The 24,353-nt window shown below is 44.1% G+C and overlaps 1 long non-coding RNA gene across 3 annotated transcripts; it reads left to right on the plus strand.

The window, feature by feature from the left end:
- Window positions 1–11,557: 11,557 nt before the first annotated feature.
- LOC102546882 (uncharacterized) lies at window positions 11,558–19,010 on the plus strand. 3 transcript variants are annotated; one of them, XR_015626171.1, is made up of 4 exons: window positions 11,564–11,781; window positions 11,893–11,959; window positions 12,048–12,186; window positions 12,499–12,668. It is a non-coding gene; the product is annotated as an uncharacterized LOC102546882 (long non-coding RNA). The 3 variants fall into 3 exon arrangements; XR_015626170.1 differs by lacking the exon at window positions 12,048–12,186 and having other exon boundaries at window positions 11,558–11,781; window positions 12,499–12,756; XR_015626172.1 differs by lacking the exons at window positions 12,048–12,186; window positions 12,499–12,668 and adding an exon at window positions 18,677–19,010 and having other exon boundaries at window positions 11,561–11,781.
- Window positions 19,011–24,353: the final 5,343 nt, after the last annotated feature.

The following is a 24,353-nucleotide window of genomic DNA, read 5'->3' on the forward strand; positions in this document are numbered from 1 at the left end:
TGACTTTTAGGAAAAAAGTCTTGTGGACTCCTTGCTACGGCCTCGGGGGCAAAGGAACAAGGCCAGTCATCTGGGGTTCGGGATACTAGATTAATGATTTACTAAATGAGAAGACTTGTCCTCAGGCATGGGCTGTCCCAGAGAGCCAGGCTCTCCAGTGGAATGTCCTCACTTTTTGTGCTTTGTTTGGGCACTTTGTTCCAAGCTTTCCCAGAAGGCACAGTCAGGCAAAGGCCCCGGGCTGCTTCTTCATCACATCTTGACCAGTCCCGCTAGAAGGGGCCTCTCTCCAAGTTCCTCACTGCTACCCTAGATGGGGACAAGATAGTAAAGAGTGCCACATTGGGCCTGACAGGTCATGATTAAGAGCAACTTGGCCCCTGGACCCAAAAAGCATTAGGGCCACAGATCTCCAACCTGGATGAGACCAGAACCAATGTGGCCCAGTGAACAGACCTGCATAGGTGGGTGGGACTCTAGGTGGATTGTACTAGGTAAGGCAAACCTATGGGATCTCTGTTTTACTTTTATTGTCAATTCCATTTGGATTTTTGACAACTTCATACATGTATGTAGTTTGCTCTATTTTTTTAAAAAAAAAAAGTGGAAATTTCATTCATTGTCATGTGAAGATGTGGACCATGGGTGACTGTTTTCACAAACCTGCCTATGTCATCTCCATAAGCAGGCAAGTCTACCTGCACACAGAACTGTCACTAACAGTTTTGGTGTGTCCAGCTCACGTCTGTAAGGAGATAAACTCCAGGGCACAAAGAGCTAGGGATTAAGGAAACAGCTGGCTTTTTGCTAGGCAAACAATATTAAGGCCTGGAAAAACTGTCCAGTGCCCTAAATCCAAATCTTCTCCCAGACGCCTGGCCTGCACATAGTGTTGTTGCTCTCTGATTTCATGGGAGTTAGTAACAGGGTCCCCTGACTGTCATTCAAGAGTTTCTATAAAGGTATACAGTAGGGCTGGAGAGATGGCTCAGCGGTTAAGAGCACCCGACTGCTCTTCCAGAGGTCATGAGTTCAATTCCCAGCAACCACATGGTGGCTCACAACTATCTGTAAAGAGATCTGATGCCCTCTTCTGGTGTATCTGAAGACAGCTACAGTGTACTTATATATAATAAATGAATAAATCTTTTTTAAAAAAAAGGTATACAGTAGAGTTAGGAAGCACTGAGCTGGTGGAGTATCCAGTTTCCTGTGAAGGATATGATAGGTCTATCCACATTTAACCATGACAAAAAGAACACAAGGTTGTGGGCAGCAGGAAAAATCAAAATGCAAAGGCCTAAGAGCTGGAGACAGAGACAAAACTATAGGGATAATATATTTTGCACTGTGTCAATAAAATCTAATGGCCAATGAGCCTGAGGCAGAACTAGATGGTAGGACATCCAGAGAGAGGAGGATTGTGGGAAAGAGTCAAGTGTGGGAAGATTCCCCACCCAGACTCAGGGTGATTGGATGTATAACACTGAGGAGAGGTAACTAACCTTGTGGAAAACATAGAATAATATAAATGGGTTAATATAAGTTATAAGCTAGTTGATGAGCAAGCCAAAACTTGTGCCCTAGGCATTTAATAATATATTAATTAATTAATTAAGCCTCTGAGTCATTATTTAGGAATCGGGGCACAGGTAGAAACGCCCCCAGTTACATCAGACAGTGCCAGACTCTCAGACATGCTGTGAGAGGCAGATTCTCTTGAGCCAAGGTCCAGAAGAGGAGATAGAAATGGAGAAGTGGAGAGACAGCTGATGGGGAAGGGAGAGAATAGATGATAAAAAGATAATTGAAGATAGGCAGATAGATAGATAGATAGATAGATAGATAGATAGATAGATAGATAGATAGATAGATAGATAGATAGGGGGAATTAGTCCATGAAATTTGGGAGATTGACACATCCTAGTTTGGAGTCTGAATGCTGTGATGTGATTAGTCTGAAGCCCTGAGGACCATGCGACAAGATGATGCAGGTCCTACTTTAAGGGGAAAAAAGAAGATGAGATGACCTTGTCAAACTGGGATGAATGGAAAAGGTAAATTCCCTCCTCTTTAGGTTGACTTAGGCCTTGTTGGATTGGATATCCCTCATGGGGAGATCGTCTACCTCACTGAATTCACCAACCCAAATGTCAATATATCCTGAACACCCTCATAAGCACCCAGAATCACCGCGTAACTGTGCGCCCTGCAGTTCATTCAAGTTGACACAAAACTAACCATCACAGACACCAAGTGTCCATTCATGCACACGTTCCAAACAGTGAACCTCAGTTTCCCACCTGAGTAATGGGAATAAGAGCATCCAACTTACTATGAGAACTATCTCCAGTCACTATGAGAAGACATGCCAGTGAGGAAGCGTATGTGGGGTAACAGTCAATTGAAGGGTAACCAGAGTGAGCTGCAGATGTCCGTGACCCAGAAGTGATACCTGAGTCAAACGTTAACTCAGCCCTTCTGATAAGGGGCAAGAGCTGAAGGTATAGATTTTCATGACTGAAATCATCCATGAAAATCTAGCTTGAGACCTTCAACCTGGAACCCAGTCCTAGAGAAGGCAAAGAAATCATTTCAGAGAGAGACTTCAGGGAGCAGAGAACACATGGTGTTCCTGACAGCCACACCCACAGATGGGAGAGACTACATAGAGTCCAGATGCCTCTCCCAGTCTGGTTATTGACTGCTTAGCCTGCAGGACATCCCCAATGAAGTTCTTGGCAAAGACTGTCATGGCTTCTAGGACTAGAGATGTTGGAAGATACACTTAACATTTGAGACTGCCAGCAGTCTCAACATTTCAGCAGCCAGCCCCATGAGCAGGAGGATGCATGCCAGGGAACAGAGTAGATTGTTCCTCAAAATCTGTAAGGGAAAAGTGGAGGAGTACTACACATAGTTGCTAGATCAGAGACCCTAGGAAGCCCTTTAGCCAAGAGGATAGTAAACAGAAAAGCCTAGCCCATAGTGCACACCATAGGAGAAATGTGAACTAGGTAAGGTAGTACATGTCACATTGAATTTGTTTCAGGGACAAAAGGAGCATAAGTATGTCCAGTGGGCACAGTGTGTCTGGGAACATACAGTATACTCCATGTGGAGGTATCAAGCTTTTGACATCCAAATCACAGATGATAAGATTATTTTACCTCAAAATGTACATCTTTATAGACATGATCATCAGCAGCAGCAGCACCACCACCATCACCACCATCGGCAACATCTCCAACCACCATCACTGTCACTGCCACTACACATCATCACCACCACTACCACCAGCAGCAGCAGCAGCAGCAGCAGCAGCAGCAGCAGCATCCCCATTGCCATAATCACATCATCATCACAATCACCATAGTCATACACCATCATCAGTACCACTTGTATTAGTCAGAGTCCTCTAGAGGAACAGAATTACAGAATGTGTGTGTGTGTGTGTGTGTGTGTGTGTGTGTGTGTGTAGGGAGATTTGTAAGAGTGGCTTACAGGCTGTGATCCAACAAGTCCAACTATAGCTGTCTACCAATGGAAGGTCAAATAACCCAGTAGTTGTTAAGTCCATGAGGGGAAATGTCTCATCTTCTGTATTCTCCAGAATCCTGGAAAAGTAGACTATGGTGCCAGTGAAGGAAAGGACTTGCCAGTGAGAGCAAAAGCTTGCAGGCAAAGAAAACAAGCTTTCTTCTCCATGTCTTTAATGTAGGCTGCCATCAGACGGTGTGGTCCAGATTTAAAGGTGGATCTTAACCACTTCAAAAGATCTGGATTAAAGGTATTATCGACCCACCTCAAAAGATCTTGACAAAAATTGGATGTTCCCACTTTAAATGATTTAATTAAGATAAAAAAAATCCCCCGCAAGTGTAACCACCTGCTTGGGGTTTAGTCAAATCTAGATATAATCAGGTTGACAACTGAGAATAGCCATCACACCACTACCATCACCATCACCATAACCAACATCACCATACATACTACAATCACCATCAACACCACCATCATCACAATCATCATCACTTACCACCATCAAATATTATCAATATTATAATCACCATCATCATCGCACATCATCACCATCATCACAGTCCCATCATGGTCATCCCTATCATTGGTCATGATTAGCATCGTTACCTTCACCATCATCTTGACCATCATCAACATTATCAACATTATCCCTGTCATCATCAACACTACTATGACCATCATCATTAACATTATTACTATTATCATCATGACCGTACAACTACCATCACCACCAGCATCATAGTGATCTTAGTCACCACCACCATCGTCATCACTATTACCATAACCATTAGCATCAACATCTTCATTGCCTCTTCCACTAGAACCATGGATTTACAGGTTTTAATCTACTATCTGTGGATACATATAATTATTCATTCCAACATTTATCAACCCTAGCACCATCAAAACTTGGAGACTGAATTTTTTTTGGTTGTAGGTGCCATCCTGTGCACTATAGGCTATATAGCAGTAACTCTAGCCTCCACCCAATAGATACCAGTAGCGACTGTTGCCTCAGTTATGAGCATAAATACTTTCTCCAGCATTGCCCTGTTTGAGTGGGAAGCAGAATTGCGGCTGGCTAAGATCTACTGTTTGAGGACCATTTGATGCTGCTACAAACTAAGTCCCACTCCAGCACTCATAACCTCATGTCGTATCACAAAATTTGTGTTGTGTCGTCTGCCTGTGGTGTTCACGTGAGCAGACGCATGACTGATGTGGGCTTTTATGTAGCTTACCAGGGACATCGTGCAGCAGAAAACATCACATATATTATTTTTTTCATGTACATTGAAATTGGAAAATGTAAATCCTGATGACACCTCATGAAAACCCAGACAGATTCGCCAACACAAGCCTGCTCAAAGGACAGAAAATTGTAATGACTTGTCTCCTTTTTCATTACTCTAACTGACGAATTGAAAGATTCATTTTAACCACATGCCAGACACAAATTCCAAAAACACACTCACACAAAACCCTCCCCTCCACTCCCTTCAGATGTCCCAAGATGCCTCTGTCTTCAGTATTACCACCGAGCTCCACAGACCTCTCTGGTTACACAGAACTCCCATCCTCCCTGGTGTGTGGCAGTTAGAAGATGAGAGTTAACCAGCTTTGCACCCCCTACCCCCTGACTGAGAGGATACTATGAAATGGCATGACTGTTCTGTAGGGATAAAACTGTCCTAAAAGATGTGCCTGAACCAGAGGAAAGGCAATTGAGCTGCGAACATCAGAACCCACCGGGAGGTCTACAGGAGCTCAGATCCTCAATCTTCATTTTCCACTTCTCTGGTCTGGGTTTTGATTAGCTTTTCATTTCTCTACCCATTTGCATCTGTCGTGATTAATTTACAAGAGATTTCCTGGTGTCCTTAGTCAAGCCATTCCCTTCCCTTGACTAGACGTTTCAACAAGTCGCCCCTGTGTCCAGTCTTCCTTCATGCAAGGGAGAAAAGGTGGGGAAGCGAGCAGGGATGGACCAACAGATGGCGGGTCCACATCAGATAAGGACTGAGGCTGACAGCAAAGTGCAGCTCTCTCCCTGAGTGAGGGAGATACCCTATTCTGCCATTTGCACGGCTTCTGGGACACCCCAACATGGCTGTAAACAGTGGAGAGAAACAGCAGTGACTTAAGTTTATAAGCTAAAATGGAGGCTTGGGATGATGCACAGTGGAAGCACACCTTCCCTTTTCCAGAGTTTCCTTTGTATTCTAGGACTGCTGGCCTCCTGTTCTCATTCTGGTCCTGACCTGTAAGCTTTCAGCTCTATGCCTCCCTACCCTGCTGCCACCTTCTCCCTCTTCTTCTTCCTCTCCCTTTTCCTCTTCCTCTTAAAGCCTAAACCTCTACCCCTCTCAATTCCACAGTAAACCCACCCTAATAGGTCAAAACTTCAGAAACCATGGGCCTCATGGCCACATGGCCTTGTGTGCATTTCATTAGTGTCTTCTAGGATGAGAACACATGGGCTACCACACTGCAACACAAGTCATAGACACTGATTTCTTGTAGGATTTTTTTTAACTTTACTGTATCTAAAAGAAACGGGGAAAGAGGAAGGAAAAAAGAGTATGAGAAGCCCTCTTAGGAACTATACCAATTAAAATTATTTAAAAATACATAGATATAATAGATAGATAGATAGATAGATAGATAGATAGATAGATAGATGATAGATGGATGGATGGATGGATGGATGGATGGATGGATGGATGGATGGATGATTTAGGTAAATAATGATGCTAGATGTTAGATGATAGATAGATAGATAGATAGATAGATAGATAGATAGATAGATAGATAGATAGATAGATAATAGATAGATAATAGATAGATAGATGATTGATAGACTTAACAGGCAATCTATTTAACTCCTTATCTATGTAATCTTTTTTTTTCTTTTCTTTCGGAGCTGGGGACCGAACCCAGGGCCTTGCACTTGCTAGGCAAGTGCTCTACCACTGAGCCAAATCCCCAACCCCTTATCTATGTAATCTTATAAAATCTTCCCTACCAATTTTTAGAAGCTGAGTTCTAATCAGACTTCAGTGAGGTTTCCTTTGGCTTCTTGGGGTCAAAGCCATCTACTCATTTTAGATAACAAGTTTCACTTCTTGTCAAGTTTTTGTTTTTGTTTTATTTTTTAATCTTAAGATCAGGTTGTGACCTGGGCAGAGTGTTAAATGCAGTCACTGTATCAGAAACCTAAAACACCTAGTATACGTGACTTAGTGGATGAGGAAGGACCCTGCCCCCTAACTGAGTTACCTTAGAGCCTGCAGAGCTCTCTAGCTACCATCCAGAAGTAACTTTTCTGCATACCCCACCATGCTATAGCCTCCCACTTTCCTTGGGCCTCAGAAACTGCAAAGTCATGGAGCCAAGCTACTTAGGGGCAACCAATGTGAAGTGGGACATTTGATACTGCTTCACAAATGAGATTTTTGCACTTTCCGTCTCTTTTATAAATGAAACAACACAATGGCACCCACATGGCACAGCTTTCTTAGGGCCCAGCACCCACATCTCTGCTCCCTTTGGACTCAAGGATTCATTTTTGTTTCAATTCTCTCACTTGAAAATAAGACCAAGTGTCTGGGGACAAGTGGCCTTGACAAACCAGGCCACTTGGTAGATCATTCATCTACCAAGAGAACTTCTTCATCCCTGCTGCTTTTCATCTACGGAAACTAGGACACCTTGAACCAACTTAGCCATGAATGTTGAGATAACACGTAAGGGCTTGGTGCCCAGAGATATAGACTAGGAACTATATTTGCCTGAGTGAGAACCAAGCTTTTGATCACCGGCCCTAGACACAGAGGCTGTTCCTCACTGGGATGCTCCTTGGCCATCTTGACTGCATCTACATCAATATGTCTCATGTCTCATCCATTCCGTGCCCATGGTGAAGCTATTGAGCCAATGCTCTCTGTAGTCCCATCCTCCAGATGAGAAAACTGAGGATGGAGAAATGTGATGTCACACAGCAGAGCTCGAGTTCCCTCTAGCAGTGTGCGGTTCTCAGACACCCTGCAGTCTGCCAGCCTTTGAGAACATTAAGCCCTCAACAGCATTCATTTATTATTCTTTTTTCCCCCAAATATCATCATTTGGTCAAGTGCCATGAAATCTCCAGGCTATACCCAACACATTATCCCAACGCCAAATCCTGCAGACCACCACAACAAACTAACTTGCCCCACATTGTTCCTATATCCCTGACAGTTGAAGTGTTAATTATCCCACGGTTTTCTCAGAAATGAGAGGCCAACCAAACATTGAGACCTGGTGGAACTGGGAGCCAGTGTTCACATGTTGACTCTGCCATCCCCACCAATTCAACAGGCTGGCATCTCCCTTCCCAAATGGTCTACGTTTGGCAAAATTCAACTCAATTTAGAAATCACTAAGCATGTGCTTACAACCTGTAGAATCTGTGGACACTAGTCAGAATCATATGCCTCACACCAGATGGACGGCGAGTACACATACGCTCAGACAGTATAGCAGCTGCTCATAAATTTGAGGACAAGGAAGAGAAACAATTCTAACAGTTACAATAATGATGATCACTGTGGAAGTGATGGTGGTGGTGGTGGTGGTGGTGGTGGTGTGTGGTGGTGGTGATGATGGTGGTGGTGATGGTGGTGGTGATGGTGATGGTGGTGGTGGTGGTGATGGTGATGGTGATGGTGGTGATGATGGTGGTGGTGGTGGTGGTGGTGGTGGTGATGGTGGTGGTGATGGTGGTGGTGATGGTGGTGGTGATGGTGGTGGTGATGGTGGTGGTGATGGTGGTGATGATGGTGGTGGTGATGGTGGTGATGATGGTGGTGGTGATGGTGGTGGTGATGGTGGTGGTGATGGTGGTGGTGATGGTGGTGGTGATGGTGGTGGTGATGGTGGTGGTGGTGGTGGTGGTGATGGTGGTGGTGATGGTGGTGGTGATGGTGGTGATGATGGTGGTGGTGGTGGTGGTGGTGGTGGTGGTGGTAGTAGTGATGGTGGTGATGATGGTGGTGGTGATGGTGGTGGTGGTGGTGGTGGTGGTGGTAGTGATGGTGGTGGTGATGGTGGTGGTGATGGTGGTGGTGGTGGTGGTGGTGGTGGTGGTGATGGTGGTGGTGATGGTGGTGGTGATGGTGGTGGTGGTGGTGGTGGTGGTGGTGGTGGTGGTGATGGTGGTGGTGGTGGTGGTGGTGGTGGTGGTGGTGGTGGTAATGACAATGACTATAGTGATGATGGTGAGAATGGATGGTGATGGCAATGGATCATGGAGATGATGATTATGGTTGCCTTAGTTTTATTGATGGTGATGGTGATGATGATGGTGATGGTGGTGTGGAGGTAGAGGCAATGGTAGTCATGATGGTGATGGTAGTGATTGTGGTGACTGTTCTTGGTTGTCAACTTGACTATACCTGGAATACAAATCTATCTTGTTACAAAGCCCAAGCTGCTGGGTGTACTTGTGAAGGATTGTTTTTCTTGATTGGAGATGGGAAGGCCCACCCTAACTCTGGGCTGCATCTTCTGGTGGCAGCCTACGTAAGGGACATGGAAAAAAGAAGCTCTTGTTCTTTGTCTGCTTCCCCTCATACTTGCTAACAAATTCATTCCTTTTTGGCATTAGAGACTATCTACCTATCATCTATCTATATATCATTTGTCATCTATCTAATCTATCGTCTATCATACATTTATCTACCTAAATAAAATTCATCAGAGATGCTCACAATCTGTGGTCTGACTATTCCACTGGTCTTACTACTCCTATAATGGAAAGACTAAGAATCCAATAGTTGTTCAGTCCATAAAGCTGAATGCCTCAGATGGTCTTCGGTATACTCTGAATTACCAAAGATGTAGTCTCTAACGCCCTGTTTGAGTTCCTGTTCTGACTTCCTTTGGTGATGAAGAGCAATGAGGAAGTGTAAGCTGAATAAGCCCTTTCCTTCCCAGCTTGCCTTTTGATCACGGTGTTTCATCACAACAATATAGAAATCCTAACTAAGACTGATACCATAAATTTCTATTGACTGACCCAAGAATACCCTCGCCCCTTTGTGAGGCAGCTCAGACAAGGATGCCCCAAGTTATATGCTAGCCTATCCAAACTCAGAGCATCCATGAGAAATGAGTGAAACACTCTAAGGCTTCTTGGTTTTTTTTTTCAGCAAAGAGATCCCTTTCACTCCCTAAGTATACCTCCCACCCCAACTTCTCTACAGTGAGGGCTTACCCATTGTTTCTTGGTGCCTCAAGGTTGCAGTGCCGAGAATGGCTCCTTAAGCTATTCTTTCCACTAGGCTTTGGGGTCTTGGAAGGTCCAAGCCAGTGTCTCCACTGCAACCAGAGGCTCTGATGCTCAACATCTCCCTTAGCAAGCCTGGATACTAGGTAAAGCAAACATGTCAAAGGCTTAGAGAATATCAGTTTACTACCATTGACCACATAGCCTTGATCTACCCAAGGCTGAAATCCAAGTTCTAATCTCAGATCTCCTCTTTATCATTATGATCATGAACTCGTTTCCTCTTCTGTAAAAGGGTGTGTTAATTTGATTCTCATGACTGTGACACATATCTAAGATAACTGTCTTAAAAAGAAGATAGGTTTACTTTGGCTAGTGATTTCTAAGGTTCCATCTATAACATATTGATTCCCTTGTTTTGACCTTGAGGGATCTCAATACATCTTGTTGGGAACATATGGTAGAGAACAACTTTTGACCACATGATAAAAGAGATTGGGGTGGCACACTCTACTTATAGGGACATCCAATGACCTGATGTCTCCAATTTTCTTCAAAGTCATCTAAGAAAATGGAAGCAAGAGTCAATAGATAGCTTGAAGTTTTCCAGATCTGGCACTTAGAGTGGACTGTGTGCACATGGAGTTCAATTTGATTTTCACCCAATTTTTCATCAACAACCCATTTGGTGATTTGAATATGCTTGGCACAGGGTGTGGCACTATTTGGAGGTGTGGCCTTGTTGGAGTAGGTGTGGCCTTGTTGGAGGAAGTGTGTCACTGTGGTCATGGACTTTGAGAGCTTCCTCCTAGCTACCTGAGGATAACAGTCTCCTCCTGTTTGCCTTCAGAACAAGATGTAGAACTCTCAGTTCCTCCAGTGCAATACCTGCCTGGATACTGCCATGCTTCTCACCATGATAATAATAGACTGAACCTCAGAACCTGTAAGCCAGCACCAAATAAATGTCCTTTATAAGAGTTGTCTTTGTCATGGTATCTCTTCACAGCAGTGGAAACCCTGAGACATCCCATAATGATATGCCAGTCAAAATCAGATCACCTGTACCACTGTGACCCAAAAGGATTATAAAGGCACCAAAATTATCTCTCACCAAAAGCCACCAGGGTGTCACCTTGCCACACATTTCTTGGATACTTGCATAGATGTTGATGCCCTCTGCACCACCAGATAACAACGCAACCCAGAAGCTTTTCATAATGTAATAAGAGTGGGAAAAGTTTAAGATGTGGTTTTCTCCCCCAGAGATTTGGCAGCGTGAATGCCTCTCCATGAAAGCCAGGTTAGATGTGTCTTACTGATCACTCAGCCTCCAGAGTTAGCAAGTCATGAAATGGGCCAACATTCCTGAGAAGGGTCATTGATCTTGAGGAACTGCAGGACCATAGAGCCATCCTGCCCCACCCAGACATCCTTGGAAGACCTCAGTTGGAACTACTATGCCACCATAGTAGGTCAAGCTGTGTCTGGTTCCTGGGATGGACCATAGCTGCCTCTCCCATCCCCTTGATTTGTAGAACCCAACAGTTAAGAAGCACAGAGCCCTTTGCTAAGGCAGCCACAGTTGATTAGTTCCATATCCCATGGCAAATGGCAAATTACTTGAAATGGAAGACAAAAAACATGCTCTTGATGTAGAATGGGAGAGACCTGCCTGCCGCAAAGGAATGTGAGGAGTGCCACCACCATTCTATGACATCACAGCCTACGGCCAACTATTTGGCCACGGGCTTCTGTTACTGAAAACTGCCACACACAGCCCCAAGATGGTTCTGGGTCCCCTGGCTAGGACATTCAATCATGAAGTGATTCCGAACACACTAACAAAGAAACACTTCACTTGGCTGCCAGACAGAGTGATGTTTTTCTGAGGGACCTTCACAGATGAGATCCTCGGATCACAAGACGTCAACGGGGATTGGGGCAAAGCGTTGGTGCGACCGCGCCAGGTGGGAACAGAGGGCAGCAGAGGGTTTAATTGCAAGCGTTTTATTATTATTTAGCCATTCTGACATTTCACACACCATTTGCCTCCACAATTACTTCTAACTTCATTTTAGAGCCGTTTAGGGAACGGACGGACGATGACTCTCTTATAGGAGAGATGTCTTTGTCAACAGACAAGTGGTAAGTGACTCTGCACTTCCTACACTCACCCTCCCTCCTCCCTGAACATGTGATCTGCCCTGGGATGAACGTTCATGTCCCACCCCAGCTAAATTTATATTGAAACCTAAGACCTGTGGAAGTGGTCTTCGGAGGTTGAAGAACTGGAGGTGGTGGGGTCTGGAAGCTGGATCCTGGTTGTTCGAGGTGTGGGTCAGAATCCAGAAGGCAACCACTGAGATTTCCAGGTACTTGTGTCCTGATCCAAAGAACTGGGCCAGGAATAATGCTGGGAGGCCTGGTGATGATTGAGCAGGTTTACCAAGAAAGAGAAAGGTGATCCTGAAAAAGTGGGCTAGAGAGCTAGAAAGACTGTAAGCTCTCGTGGCCTGAGTGGTGAACCTTTGAGGGTTGTGTACATGGTACACTCCTCCTGTGTGTACAGCTCATGGCTTCTCCACAGATGCTCTGCCCCTCACAGATAGTTCTGGTGGAGAGATATTTCCTGTCATCCTGAATGCTGGCATCTTTTGTGTTGGTCTCGTTGCCTCTCCTTCCAGGCCTGATTCTTCAGCTCTGAGGTGGACAGTGATGGGTCCAACGTTCCCAGAGCTGCCTACCCCTTCCACCAAGGAAAGATGCTGTTGGTCAACCAAGAGCTGAATCGTGCTGTTACACCTACCAGAGCTTTCAGTCTCCAGAACTGGGGGAAACAAACTTGGTATTAACATACTGCTGGTCTATAGTATTTTGTTTCAGTGTCAACTGAGGAGACCAAGACATCTCTGCAGCTGTGGGCATTGTGCAGAAACTCAGTTTCCTTCGACTGTAAGAGGATGCTGTGTGCCGTTTCTAAAAACCATCTTTTTTAAGAGCCCGTTTTAAGAGCCACTTTAGCATCCCCTAGTGGCCCACACAATCATTCCTGTCTTTCTTTCAAGGCCTAGATGACAGCAGTTCTGGAAGCTTCCACCTTCTTATCTAGCAAATTCAGGCTAGACAGTAGGCACCAGTGTTCCCGAACCAGGCTGAGCAACTGACTCTGGCTGGACCAGTCCAAATGCTGGGCTCTATAGGATAAAACAAATGAGTTGGAAAATGGTTCTTTAGAGTCCATCCCTGGACTGGACGGGTCCCTGGGTTTCATTTGCATGATTTAGCAGAAGGAAACTTGAACTGAAGTGCACATCGTAATGCTAGGGGTTTGCTTTGGATAACACAGCCTGACACACACATCCCAGCTTACTGCCTTTGTGCCTCCAGAAAACACCACAGCAGTTACACAGACCTCAGTTTAAATAGCTCCTCCGAGCCGCCAGTGTTCCAGGGTGACAATGCAATTGTGCTGTCATTTGCATATGGTGTTCTGGTTGAAGGTATGTTCCAGATTTATTGGGCATTTTTATTTACCTTCTGTGGCTGAGTTCTAAACCTCACTATGTGCGACTTACAAAGAAAAAACTTGAGCAACAAGAACATGCACAAGGATGCATGTCATTAGACCTGTCGGGTACAGCAGAGTGGGCAACTCAGGGGCACAAGCTTGTGCTGTGATGAAATCTACAGTGTGTCTCTAATATGCATGGAGCAGTTGACTCGAAGGGTGGGAGTCCTCTGAGCTGAGCTTCACGAGACTCTGCAAAAGACAACCTGTGTTCTTCACCTTCCATCCCGGGCCAGCCAGGAAGCAGGGACCTGGCAGGTGAAGAAAGCGGTGCTGATGTTTTCAGAAGGCGTGCTACCCCAGAGTACAGGACAGCAAGCATCATCCACCTCCTGAGCACGGAGAGCACAGTCTCAGCAAATCACGTGCACACACATATGTGCATGCACATATGCGCACACAGACAAACTCTTGCACACTCGCCCTAGGGGAGCTGCTGAGTGAGGGGGTACACATGCACATCCTTAGCTAGTCTGATGAGTGACTTTGTCGGGTGACCTATGGCTTTGCTGACTTCCTCAAGATCTAGAGATCCTGGATGCAGGGCTGTAGAGATGACTCCATAGTTAAAGGCACTCATTGATCTTACAGAGGATCTAGGTCTGGTTTCCAGCATAGGTGAGAATTCCTGGAAAGAACCTGTGTCTGCAAAGATGGAGGGATTGATTGATTAATTGATTGATTGATTAGAATTGTAACTGCAATGATGTGGAGAGGTTGGAAGGTTGCAGGTTTAGAGCCTAATGTAGAGCTGGTGTAAGCTGACAAAATTACCATTCTTTGCCAGCCTTTATATCAGTGATAACATCCTGAGATTAATAGATAAAAAAAAAAACCTTTTTAAAATTTATTAAGTAAGCAGACCAAAGTAGCTTGCTTGCACAAACCCTAGGGATGTTATAAGATAACTTATGAGACCTATAGGAGAGACTCCCAGTATCTCTGTAAGTACCTCTCTGATGTACACACCAGTGTGTTTTAAAATTGCTTTGATTTATAATTTCCACCATTGCTGCTTCCACATTGGAATATGGAACCTGGGGTTACCCGGCTATGTGTTTCCTGGGATACTGTCACTCAATTTGGCTTCATAATAAACTATCTGTTAACACAAAAGCCACAGCTCTCATCTCAAAGAAAGTAAGAGCTTGTTCTGGAGCCATTTTGAGTGACCATGATCTGGGAGCACAGACTTAAGTTACCCTAAATTCTACGTCCCAGCACGGGAGCACGTGTGTGACATTTTATAGTTTTAAAGAAGAAATAAAGCCACTAATCAAGGCAAATTTAAAATACATTGGTGGGTACATCTGAGAGGTGGTAACAGTGAGGTGGGTGAGGCTTTTTATAGGCCTTGAATGTTCTCTGCTGACATTCTTAGCTTTTGGGTTTGTAAAAGGCAATGCATCTAAGGCAGTCGATTCCAAAGGTTTTTATCTATTGATATAGGATGTTGGTCAAGGAATGGTTGTTTCAGGGACTAAAACTAGCCTAAGATAAGGAAGCTCACCTCTGGAAGTGCAGCATTCCAACTCTGAACAGTACTGCCAACAGAACTGTCAGCCAGTTCTGCTTACAGCTTCTTTTCAGGAGTTTGTTCAAATACTGATCACTCCCTTTGAGGAGGGAGCCATGACTTTGGCATCAATCCCAGCACCCCACTTGGTGGCACAAGCATCTAAAACTTTAGTTCCTAGGGATCCCATGCCTGCTTCTGACATTTATGGGAACCCAGAAACACAGACATAAATGCAAGCAAACATGTACATGTATAACGTTGATTTGGTTAATTAATTAGCTAATTAATTAAAATTAAATATGTTGGATATGGCTTTCTAAATCAATCTCATAACTTAGTAAGTGGCTATGACCCAGCTGTTACCATCCCTGCTCCAGAGCCTCCTCCTGATAGTATGAGCACTGGGGTCACTCCCAAAGATAGCATCCCTTTAAAACACATGAAATGTACTCATATATTGAAAGGAAAGAAGGAAGGAAGGAAGGAAGGAAGGAAGGAAGGAAGGAAGGAAGGAGGGAGGGAGGGAGGGAGGGAGGGAGGGAGGAAAACAAAAGGGGTGAGCAGAACAGAAGAGCCACTGTTTAGCTCCAGATCACTCATGGTAAGACTGGATGTTAGTTGCTACACACAACCTATAGAAGAAGACCCTGTTCCCAGAGGACGGGTGTCTTAGAGTTTCTGTCACTATGATAAAACATCATAACCAAAAAAGCCATGGGGAGGGAAGGTTTTATGTCACCTTACACTTCCAGGCAACAGTCCATCAATGAGGAAGGCAGTGCAGGAGCCCTCAGACATGATCTGAAGCAGAAGCCATGGAGGAGTGCTGCTTAATGGCTTGCTCCCTGTGGCTTTCTCAGCATGTTTTATTATAAAAGTGAAGCCAGGAGTGGCAGTATCTACAGTGATCTGGGCCCTCCTACATCAATCAGTTATCAAGACAACGCCCTACATCCTTTCCCATAAGCCAATCTGGTGGGGACATTTTCTCAGTTGAGGTTCTCTCTTCCCAAATAACTCTAGCTTGTGTCTTATTGCCAAAAACCTAATCAGGACAAACTGACCCCCTTGACAAATTGACAAACTACTATGTTACTATTAAGCTATATCCTTTCCTTGCTTTTGTTTACCCTCAAGATCTCATATTAATATCAATATCTAAATATAAATTGTTGCAACTCTCAAAGTCTTTAAAATTTAAACCTAAAAGTTCAGTCTCTTTAAAACATCTAAAATCTCTTTCAAACTTCAAAGCCTCTCTAAAATACCTTAAAAGTCCTTCTCAGATATTCAAAATAGCTCTAAAACATCTAAAACCTCTCCACTGGCAGTTCTTTTTCTTTTATTTTTTTATTAACTTGAGTATTTCTTATATACATTTCGAGTGTTATTCCCTTTCCCGGTTTCCGGGAAAACATACCCTCCCCCCTTCCCTTCCCTATGGGTATTCCCCTTCCAACCCTCCCCCCATTGCCGCCCTCCCCCCAACAGTCTAGTTCACTGGGGGTTCAGTCTTAGCAGAACCCAGGGCTTCCCCTTCCACTGGTGCTCTTACTAGGATATTCATTGCTACCTATGAGGTCAGAGTCCAGGGTCAGTCCATGTATAGTCTTTAGGTAGTGGCTTAGTCCCTGGAAGCTCTGGTTGCTTGGCATTGTTGTACATATGGGGTCTCGAGCCCCTTCAAGCTCTTCCAGTTCTTTCTCTGATTCCTTCAACGGGGGTCCTATTCTCAGTTCTCCACTGGCAGTTCTTACATAATCAAAAATAAGTTATATGTTCTCTTACTCCAAGAAGAAATATCAGAGCATGGTCACAATCAAGTCAAAGCAAAAGTAAATCCCAATTGTGTAAATAAAGCTCAGTGTCAGGCATCTGGGACTCACCATCCTCTGGGCATCCAAGAACTTGGGCAGCTCCACTTCTCTGGCTATGCCACCAACAGGACACATAGCTTATGTTATGGGCTCAGGCCAGCTCTGTTGCTGCTGTCCTGGTAAAACATCTCATGGTGCCTGCATCTCTAAAACCCTGGGGTCTCTACTGAAACTGGGCTGCACTTTCACCAGTAGCCTCTACTGGACTCTCATCAAGGACTCTTACCCTGTTACATGTTGCCAAGTCTCAACAAAAGAAGCAAAACACATTTAAAATGTAAAAAATAAAGTGGGAAAACATAACATTTTTTAATTGAACAGCTAAATATTTTAAGATGTCAACTTCCCCTAAATTGACTTCAAGATTTAACAGAGCTACATATAATGTGTCTGGATAACTTTAAAAATAAAAGTCTGAAACCTAACTCTGAAATGTACATAAAAACGTAGACAGCCTTTTATGGTAAAAAAAAAAAAAGATTTTTTAAAGCAATGTTGGAGCATAGTGGTTTGATCAGATTGGTAGCCATAGGCTCATATATTTGAATAGTTGGTGCCGAGTGATGGAATGGTTTGTGAAGGATTAGGAAGTGTGGCCGTGTTGGAGGAAGTATGGACTGGGAGCAGGCTTTGTGATTTCAAAAGCCCATGTCAAGTCAGACTAAAGGCCACAATGCCTTTAGTCCTAGCACTGGGGAGACAGAGGCAGGAAGATCTCTGTGAGGTCCAGGCCAGCCTGCTCTATGTAAGCAGTTCAAGGACAGCCAGAGCTACATAGTGAGACCCTAGCTCAAAAAAACAAAAACAAACAACCAAACACAAAGCACCGTTCCCAATTAGCTATCTCTCTGCTTCCTACTTGGTGATCAGATGTAAGCTCCCAGCTCCTGCTTTAGCACCACAACTGCCCGCCTGCTGCCAATGGTCCCCAACATGATGATCATAGACTCTAACCCCATAGGATTTTGAGTAGCAATACACATTTTCTCCTTTAATTTGCCCTGGCCATGGTGCCTCTTTGCAGCAATAGAAAATAACAGAGACACCTACACATGCTAGATTTCGAGTTTACAGTAACACTAAAATAAATAAACTTGAGTACAAAGATGGGCAGATATGTCAATAGAACAGGAATCCAGAAACAGAAAAATAATCACAGTGTCGATTGATTTTTTTTTGACAAAGTTATCAAAGCAATTAAAAGGGAGAAAATATTCGAACTGCACGATGCTCAATTACCTAGACAAACACATGCAAAAGCAATGAGACACTTCTAGTAGCCAATCCGTGTGTGATGAACCTAGATGTCACCGCTCCTATTGTAGAAAAAGAGAGAAAGCAGAGGTGCAAATCAGCAGTCATAAACTCCTCTTGCCATGGGGCCAACTGCTGCCCAAACCAGAGAACCAGACAGTGGTACAGGGAACCCTGATCACCACAACAGAGACCACCACAGGAACCTGAACTACAGTTGTAATTTTAACATTGTTGTGGGCTCCATTCAGACACATCCAAGACTAAAACCCCAGGGGGACCCTGTTATAGTGTGAGGAGTGTGACTTTTGTGAGTTTGCTCTCCATGACCCCATTAAGATTCTTACAAAGGGACCAGCAGAAAAGCTCCCATGGTTCCAGCCAGGATAAGGGGTAGCACCATTGAAGAAAGGAGGTACGTCCTCTTCCCAGCAATTCCTGTTACTCTTGTTTGCTTGCTGGAGTTACTGCTATTACTTTGAATAAGTTGTCTGTTACCTCATAAAATATGAACAGTAATTAAGTTGATTAATAATTAATGAATTTATTGATTGATTTTTGAGGTAGAGTCTTATATTGCCCAGTCTGGCTTAGAACTCTCTCTGTTGCCAAAGATGACCTCTTTCTCTCTTTTTCTACAACAGGAGCGGTGACATCTAGGTTCATCACACATAGATCGGCTACTAGAAGTGTCTCATTGCTTCTGCATGTGTTTGTCTAGGTAATTGAGCATCGTGCAGTTCCAATATTTTCTCCCTTTTAATTGCTTTGATAACTTTGTCAAAAAAAAATCAATCGACACTGTGATTCCTGTTCTATGGACATATCTGCCCATCTTTGTACTTAAGTTTATTTATTTTAGTGTTACTGTAAACTCGAAATCTAGCATGTGTAAGTGTCTCTGTTATTTTCTATTGCTGCAAAGAGGCACCATGGCCAGGGCAAATTAAAGGAGAAAATGTGTATTGCTACTCAAAATCCTATGGGGTTAGAGTCTATGATCATCATGTTGGGGACCATTGGCAGAAGGCGGGCAGTTGTGGTGCTAAAGCAGGAGCTGGGAGCTTACATCTGATCACCAAGTAGGAAGCAGAGAGATAGCTAATTGGGAATGGTGCTTTGTGTTTATTTGTTTGTTATTGTTATTTCAAGGTCACAGTTCATCACTGAAGGAAGTTAGGGCAAGAACTCAAGCAGGAACTGAAGCAGAGACTGTGGAGGAACATTGCTTACTGGCTCACTCCCAAGCTCATGCTTAGCTAGCTTTCTTATACAGTCCAGGCCTACCTGCCTAGGGAATGGTGCCACCAACAGTGGGCTGGGCCCTCCCACATCCACCGTCAATCAAGATAGACTCCAACAGACCACAGACGTAGCCTGAATACAATTTCCTTGACTCAGAAGGCTTTAGCCTCAGAAAAACCTGAAGTAATATGACTGAGTATATTCTAAAAGTAATGACAGATAGCAAGAAATAGACCCAGGAAGCTAAAATAGCACCAGATGGGATAAATGCCAAAAAGTCTGCATCCATCATATCATATCCAAATTACTTAAAGTCAAAGACAGAGATAGATTTTGAAAGGGGTCGAGTAAGGTGCAGAATTTAATGGAGCAGGGAGAGTAAGATGACATCAGAGTTGTCTTCAGAATCCATGTAAGCACAGAGAGGAGGTTCAAGGATCTCACAGGTATGGAGCAGTCCTGCCAACCTTGAATTGAAATTCCATTAAGTATACTTTTTCGAAAGTGGAAGAGAAATAAATACGTTTTCGTATGCCCAAAGATGGAGGGAATTTGTTGCCAATAGTCTGTTCTATTCAAAAATGTTAAAAGAAATTCTTCATAGAGAAGGGAATTACATAGGCCAGAAATTGGATTGATATAAAGAGGATTAATAAAGAATAAATGGTACTAGGGATCTAGCTTACTGGATAAAGTGCTTGTCTGGCATTCCCAAAGCCCTGAATATAATGCTAAGCCTCACATAAAACCTAGAGTAGTGGTGCGCACGGTAATCCCGGTACTGAGGAGGTAGAGGCAGGAGGATCAGAAGTTCAAGGTCATCTTTGGCAACAGAGAGAGTTCCAAGCCAGACTGGGCAATATAAGACTCTACCTCAAAAATCAATCAATAAATTCATTAATTATTAATCAGCTTAATTACCGTTCATATTTTATGAGGTAACAGACAACAACGTATTCAAAGTAATAGCAGTAACTGGTTAGTTCAGCTTACACACAAGTAAAATAGTTGCTATCAATACTCATAGGGGGAAGGAACAGGGTCACTTAGATAAGGCTTTTGTGCTATATCTAGTTTGTTTCTCTTGTTGTGATAAAACACTTTGACCAAAAATCTATGTGGGAAAGAAAAGACTTCTTTTCTCCTACAACTCCTAGGTCTCAGTCCCTCACTGAAGAAAGTCAGGGCAGGAACTCAAGGCAGGAACCTGCAGGCAGGAATAGAAGTAGAGAACAGGGAAGAATGGTGCTCGGTAGCTTGCTTCCAGACTCACATTCAGCTTATTCCCTTTTTTATACCACGTAGGACCACTTGCCCAGGAGTTGCACTGCCCACAGTGGGCTAAGCCTTCCCACGCCAATCAACAATCACAAAAATGCCTCACAGACATGTCCACAATTTGATAGAAACATTTCCTCGATGAGGTCACCTCTTCCTAAGCAGAGCAGCCCTCACGTGTCGTCTATATAATAGTCAGTGTCATTTCAAAGCAGACTTGAATTAATTACGAATGAATATTTCAAACAAACAGTATTTCAAGCCCTAAAAATTAAAACAATGTGACTGGCACATTAAGAAAGAAAAGAGAGTAGAATCTGATAATACACTCAGTTCAAACCAAGGAAAACCCAAGAAAGAGTCATAGACAATGAAAGGAAAACAAGGAGGGAGGGCAGGGAAGGGAAGAGCGAAGGAAGAGAAAGAAAGGGGGCATTTACAGAAGACATTAGCTATTTAATAAAGTAATTCAGCACATCAACTTTGAATACCCATACTCTAAATATTCCAGTTAAAAAACAGACTTTCCAGAGTAGATGGACAAAAAGTCAACCATGCAAAACAAGGGCCAACTGCATGCTGTCTACCAGAAACCCACCTTGGAGAGATGGGGATTAAGTAAACACTGGAGGGAGGATGTCCCGTGCCAACACTGATCAAAAGAAAACTGGAGTAGAGTACATAAGTGAGTTTCCAACAGAGCACACTTCACGGCAAAAAACCAAACTCATGGCAGTGAGGCGATGACAAAGGCGTGGCCTCCATACAAAGACCAGCGGGTCCCTTATGTCCATAATGAAGCATCAAATACAGGAGGCAAAGACAGACTGAACTGCAAGGGGGAAAATATCCGCCTTCACCCTTACGTCACACAACACATAAAGATTCATTTGAGATGCAACACAGAAAGACACGCAGAATATCATCACGACGGGGCAAGTGGAGATCTCTTACGCGCTGAGCGCAGACAGCACAAACAACAGCAGGCAAGGTTGATAAATGAGAATTGCTGAGATGAAGAATTTCTGCTCATCGGCAGACGTGGCAAACAAAACACACGGGCGAGCGGAGGGGGGCTCATGAATACAAGCCTGACAAAGGACGCTGGAGGATCTTATCAGGATAAAGTGTGTGTACTCTTAATAATAAGAAGACAAACACCCCAAAGAAAACAGACAAAAGTCTAACCGACAGGCACTCCATACTGGAAGCCGTGTGAATGGCCAGCAGTCCTGAGAGCTATTCTCGTTAGAGACGCAAAATCTAAGGCTAACGGGTCATAGCACAGACTCACTACCAAACCGACAAAGCTGGAAGAAATTAAAGTTCCCAAATGGAAAGTTCTAATGAGAACACGAAATCCCTCTACCACCCTGGGAAGATACAGGTATTTCATACAGATATTTCTTACACCATAAATATTTACTTTCTGACCCTCTACCACCCTGGGAAGATACAGGTATTTCATACAGATATTTCTTACACCATAAATATTTACTTTCTGACCTACAAGTCAACTGCTAAACACATACCACAGAGTAGAAGAAAGCAATAGAAAGGAAGGAAAGAAGGAAAAAGGAAGGGAGGGAGGAAAGGGAGAAGGAAGGAAGGAAGGAAGGAAGGAAGGAAGGAAGGGAAGAAGGAAGAAAGAAAGGAAGGAAGGGAAGAAGGAAGAAAGAAAGGAAGAAAGGAAGGAAGAAAGAAAGAAAGAAAGAAAGAAAGAAAGAAAGAAAGAAAGAAAGAAGGAAGGAAAGGAAGGAAGGAAGGAAGGAAGGAAGGAAGGAAGGAAGGAAGGAAGGAAGGAAGGAAGGAAGGAAGGGGATATCTTGCAATAAAATTTTTAGGCCAATTTAAATTACCATGTCGAATGTCTACCCAGCACACTTGTCTATGAAAAGAACAGATAAAAACGTAATTTAAAGTGTCAAGCTCTGACAAGAATGTGAGAACAACTGGAACTGTGCGTGTGTGTACCTTTGGCAGAATTCTGGAACAACTGCTTTGAAAAATAACCCGTACTTGTCAAACAAGGTAAGTTCGGGCATAACTTACGTCCAGGCAATCCTGTGTCCTGGTTTAAGCACTACACTCTCCTGTCCATGGGCATCAGGAGATGCCTCTGGGAATGCTCAAAGATTCCTGTTCTTTAAGCACAAGGCTGAGTGTCCGTTTGTCACGGGATAAATAAATAGAACACATTTATGTATTTGTGCCAAGAAATGTTCCATATACTAATGAAAATGTACTTCAGAGGCAGGAGACGCGTCAGTAAATGTCAGAAGTTTAATAATCTCTACAATATAGGCAAACCTTAGGGCTGTTTCCCTTTAATGCAGCATGACTCTGTTTTTATGAAGCTTAAGAATACATAAAAATGGGTTGGGGATTTAGCTCAGTGGTAGAGCGCTTGCCTAGCAAGCGGAAGGCCCTGGGTTCGGTCCCCAGCTCCGAAAAAAAGAAAAAAGAAAAAAAGAAAAAGAAGAAGAAGAAAAAAAAGAATACTTAAAAATGTATCTACGCACCGAAAACGTGCACTAATTGCTTTGGCGTCACTGTCGGCAACTTCAGGAGAGGAATTACCTATTTAGGTTCACAGTTTGGAGGGTTTAGGGCCATGGTCCCTTGGCCCCATGTCCTTCACGAGAACACCGTGGTGAAAGAACCCTCTGGTAGAGAGTTGCTCACTGCATGGCTGCTGTGTGACTTTTCACTGTGCCTGTTCCTCATCGTCCCAGACAGAGAGCGAAGCAGACTAAAGGAATGATTCTCTCCAAGGCCAACAAGTAAAACAGTGGGCTCACTGGGATTACACAGAGAAACTCGGGTGACACAAAGGTTGCACAGCCCAACGGTACAAGGGGAGGTTGACTCACAAATGCTGGGAAGAAGGCCGGGAAGGAGTAGTGAACCTCCCTCACCCACAGCTCAATGGCCTCAAGAAAGCTGAGGGGCTTTGTCTGGGCAAAGCAATGTAGGCTTGCCTGACTCTCAGAGAGAACACTGTGTCCATTTGTCCTCGTGCACGCTCCTCACAGCTTGGAGTAAACTATTGCTTCCGCTTCCTGTTAAAAGGCATTTAAATGCCCACCATCTGGTCACAGAGGCTGCACATTCACTCGGCATGAAGGGGGCATGGGTCCCAGCCTCGCCCACCAAAACTTCCTAGGTCACCTACTAGTATAAGAGTTGTGTCTCTGGGTTCCCAACCCTGATCTCTGGACCCTGTCTGCCCTCAGGAAGGGCTACATCAAGCTGCTTGTCAGAAACACAGGCTCCTTGAGTTTTGCTAGGCAGAAGAGCTATCCTAACCTGGGGGTGCACATCACAGGAGTAGAGAGGTTCACACTGGTGTGGTTCAGTGTCTCAGGTGTGCACTGCAGCTGAACGCAGCTGCCGACACACCTGCGAGCCTCGAATCACAATAGATGTTTACAAACACAGCACGTATATTATTAAACAACTTCATACATGAGTGCCAATCTGGGCATGCGTGCAAGCTGAGCCCTGAGAAGCCTTTCTCCACCAGCCCCTGGATTAGAGTCATGGCTCTTCAGAGGGGAGGCTCTGTCACCTGCTGTCTCATGGGATTCACCATAGCTGCATGGTGTCCAAGCCCACTCATAAGGCTAGACAGGACATGGACTCACATGGGCTCGAGACTGGACCACAGTGCCCAGGACATCTCTAGTCCCTGTCCCTGGTTATGATATCTCATCACCTCTACATGCCCTCCTCTAAAAAGATGTCTCCATCAGTAGCTGTATTAGTTCTAAGGCCAGGGGAAAGTCTGGTACCACA

The sequence above is a fragment of the Rattus norvegicus genome, chromosome 7, assembly GCF_021556685.1.
Source record: "Rattus norvegicus strain SHRSP/BbbUtx chromosome 7, alternate assembly SHRSP_T2T, whole genome shotgun sequence".
NCBI classification, from domain to species: Eukaryota; Metazoa; Chordata; class Mammalia; order Rodentia; family Muridae; genus Rattus; species Rattus norvegicus.